General features: G+C 48.2%; 1 long non-coding RNA gene across 2 annotated transcripts in view; it reads right to left on the bottom strand.

Annotated features, from left to right (window-relative positions):
- Positions 1-2,119: 2,119 nt before the first annotated feature.
- Positions 2,120-3,850, bottom strand: part of LOC102982029 (uncharacterized) — a 5,733-nt gene continuing 4,002 nt past the window's right edge. Inside the window, exons 3-4 of one of the 2 annotated variants that reach the window (XR_008618159.1) lie at positions 3,099-3,287; positions 2,120-2,880 (exon numbers count right to left, since the gene is read on the bottom strand). This is a non-coding gene — a long non-coding RNA (uncharacterized lncRNA). The remainder of the gene's footprint in view (positions 2,881-3,098; positions 3,288-3,850) is intronic. The other variant, XR_449233.3, reaches the window with a different exon arrangement.

The following is a 3,850-nucleotide window of genomic DNA, read 5'->3' as shown; positions in this document are numbered from 1 at the left end:
AGAGTCAATACTCCTTGCTCAATGGAGCACCTATGTCGGCTAGCATAGCTCTCTCTGGTTCCGTGATTTCTTTCCCAACCCTCTTCCCTACAGTTTAGTCCTCTCCCCTGCATTATTTGAGTGTAAAGATAAGTCAAGTTCAGCATCAGATTTTTGTTTCTACGTATATTATCCCAGTTAATAATCCTTTAGCCAACCCCAAAGTAAATATTCTTAACCCCATTTGAGAGATGAGGAGATAGACTCAATAAGGTTAAATAACTGGTGATTTAGAAATACCAAGCCCATCAATTCCACTCCACCTAGGTTTCCCGATACCCCAGCACCCTCCCTGCCTACCCACTGGACCTCCCCCGCTTAGCCTCGACTCTCAGAAAAGCTGGAGACACTGCACAGAGCCACACCAAACGCAGTTCTTTTCCAGACAGAAAATTCCCGCACGCCCTCTTGTTCTGAAACTCAATATGCATCTGGGCTTTGTCATACAGACAAATAGCAAAACCATAAGGACTTCCTGGCCCAGGGAAAAGGAAAGTTTAAGATGAAAAATACTCGGGTTGTGACCAAGGAGTCCTGGTCGATGACTTGGTTAAACCCAGGCTCATTATCACAACTATTATGACTGCTACCACTTCTTCATCGTTTATAATTCTCTTTCAAGCATATCGTCCCATTTGGCTGGGTATTATTATCTTCTTCATTTCATAGACATGGGAACTAAGCCTCTGAGAGGCCAGTTGACCTCCCTGCCCTGGAAGTGGCAGAGCCACGCCTGATTTCTAGGACTGCCTGCCCCCAAACCTGTGCTCTGCCCACCACCCTGTCACCATAACACTGCATATACACAAACACTCAATCCTAACAACACCGTCCCCACCCACGAAGTTAAAAGGGGCTCGTGGACCGCACCAGGGGTCTAAACGGAATGATGTTAGATCTAGTTAACAATGGATTTGCCAGTTCTAGGAACAGGAAACCAGGAAGAAGAGCTCCTGGGGCAGAAAGAGCAACGAAGGGCAGTCTTGACGGCGAGGCAAACAGCCGCAGAGGACTCGACAGTAGCGCAGCCCAGATCCAGAAGTCCAGGACGGGAGTCCTCTGGGGAGACATCTAAAGGAGGGCTGGTTGAAATCATGAAAGAGAAGGAGCCCTAGAAAGGAGTGAGACTCTGGGGAGGAGAGGAGACCAAACAAGCAGCTTAGTGATAGCTAAAGTCAGACATCTGGAGGAGGAAGAAATGATAGCAAAGGGGAGAGAATAAAATGTAGGGAAAGCACTTAGTGGGTGTCAGGCAGTGACAGAGTGAGTGATGAGAGCTGGGCAAGGCCCTAGGCTTTGGAAGGAGGCCAGCGGTGACCTTTGAAAGGTACCTGTATCACAGCATCCTCTCTCTGCAAAGACTATGGAGTTAGGACTTACCCAGCCTACGGGGAAAAAGGGCATCAGATTTTGCAAACCTCGGCCCCCATCTGGAGCCAGATCTTGGAGTCAGTAGACCCCCTTTATCACTGGCTTTTGCTTCTCCGTGTTGAGTTTGACTTTGAAGAATCATTAATTCCATTAAAAGGCAGTGGCCCCAAGCAAGATCCCGATATCAATGAATGAAGCTCTTCTCCTGACTGCACTGCATTATTACCTTAGCATGTGGTGTACACCCAACGCACAGTGTCCGGTAAACTGGATTGGAGCTCACGCCTTAGGATCACAGCCTAAGTGAAGCTTCTTCTCTGCCTTAAGTCAGACTCCTTTCCCAGCTAGCTGAAGATCTCCAGCGCTGCCACGGGTACAGGCAGACAGGGAGAGCGAGAGAAAGCAAGATGGGCAATCTCACCCTAAAGAGACAACCCTGGCTCAGCCCATTCCTTCTGCCACCAGCGAGAGAGCCACATCCAAGTGTGTGAACACACGGCTTTCACCACACACGGTGACCTTCAGCATTAGAAAATGTGGTCCGATTGGTATCTTGAAACCTGGACCCTGTCAGTTCAGTATATCTTTAACTGTCTTAGGGAGGAATAAGCTGGGGGGAGGGGTGGGCAGGACACAGTATATATTCTTTTTTTTTTTAAATTTTTAAATTTTATTTTATTTTATTTATTTATCTTATTTTTGGCTGAGTTGGGTCTTCGTTGCTGCACTCGGGCTTTCTCTAGTTGTGGCGAGCGGGGGCTACTCTTCGTTGTGGTGCGCGGGCTTCTCATTGTGGTGGCCTCTCTTGTTGTGGAGCACGGGCTCTAGGCGTGCGGGCTTCAGTAGTTGTGGCACGCGGGCTCAGTAGTTGTGGCGCACGGGCTTAGTTGCTCCGCGGCATGCGGGATCTTCCCGGACCAGGGCTCGAACCCGTGTCCCCTGTATTGGCAGGCAGATGCTTAACCACTGTGCCACCAGGGAAGCCCCACACAGCATATATTCTTGACCCCCTGCCTAGCCCCCCACAAGCTGCTAACAAGTGTAAAATGGTGCTTCCTATGGCTTTGTAACTCATACGGCTGGATTTTCTATTGATAGAGTTAACTTTAAAAAAGTGGTTAAATGTGGGCAAAAGACCTAAGCAGACATTTCCCCAAAGAGGATATACAGATGGCAAATACATGAAAAGATGTTCAACATCATTAGCCGTCAGGGAAATGCAAATTAAAACCACATGATATCACTATACAATGAAAATAGTGACAACACCAAATGCTGGAGAGGCTGCAGAGAAACCAGATCACTCATACACCGTGGATGGGAAAGTGAAATGGGACAGCAGCTCTGGAAAACATTCTGTCAGTTTCTGGGAATTCCCCGGGGTCCAGTGGTTAGGACTCGGGCACATTCATGGCCGGCGCCCCGGGTTCAATCCCTGGTCCGGGAACTAAGATTCTGCAAGCCACGTGGCTGCGGGGCCAAAAAAAAAAAAAAAAAAAGTTTTGTCAGTTTCTTACAAATCTAAACATGAATTACCCGATGACTCAGCAATTGTACTCTTGCGCATTTATTGCAAGGCAATGGGTATTTATGTTCACACACGGGAATGTTTGTAATAATAGTTCAGAACTGGAAACAGCCCAGATATCCTACAACAGGTGGATGATGAAACAGTGATACATCCATACCTGGGAATGCTGCTCAGCAATAAAGAAGGTACAGACTGTTACACATGCGACAACTTGGATGAATCTACAGAGAACAAGACCCCAGACGGCTGGCCTGTCTGCAAATACCGCAGATGTCATTTTCATCAGAAGAGAGTTGCAAAGCCATATGATTGACGTCTTCGCATTTGAAGCTTCCCTCTCAGATATCTAGAAATGTCCACAGAGTTGTGTCACAGGCCAATGCCAGGCAGGGCTGCCCGAATGGAGCCAGACAGGTGGTCGTGGTGTCTGAGCTCCTGGGGCAGGAGAGGTCCTCAAGAAATCAGGGACCAGAAAACCAAAGAAAGTCGAGCCAGGATCAAGAAGTGGGTGCCTGGAGGTCAAAGATCCCTCAAAGGGAGAAATTCAGAAGTAGGAGCTGGAAAGCCACAGAGAATCAAGGTTGAGGGGAGTCTGAAGTAACATGGACTCGCGGCAGAGCCCACAGGTCCACAGGGTCCACTGCTGTACAGCTGGACATCATTCCCAACGGCTCCCTCTTCGTCCATCTCTGCCTCAGGAACTGGCTAAAAGTGTCCAGTGGTTTCCAAAATGGTGACAGATTACTGTCACCTGTGCCCGTGACAGGTTTCTAGTGTGCCTTGGATTGAGTGGATAAGATGGAATTACATTTCCAGGCAAGATATTTATTTTTTTTTTTTTTTTTTTTTTGCTGTACGCGGGCCTCTCACCGCTGTGGCCTCTCCCGTTGCGGAGCACAGGCTCCGGAC

The sequence above is a fragment of the Physeter macrocephalus genome, chromosome 9 (genome assembly GCF_002837175.3).
Source record: "Physeter macrocephalus isolate SW-GA chromosome 9, ASM283717v5, whole genome shotgun sequence".
Classification (NCBI taxonomy): Eukaryota; Metazoa; Chordata; class Mammalia; order Artiodactyla; family Physeteridae; genus Physeter; species Physeter macrocephalus.
This window is presented reverse-complemented; position numbering and strand designations above follow the sequence as displayed.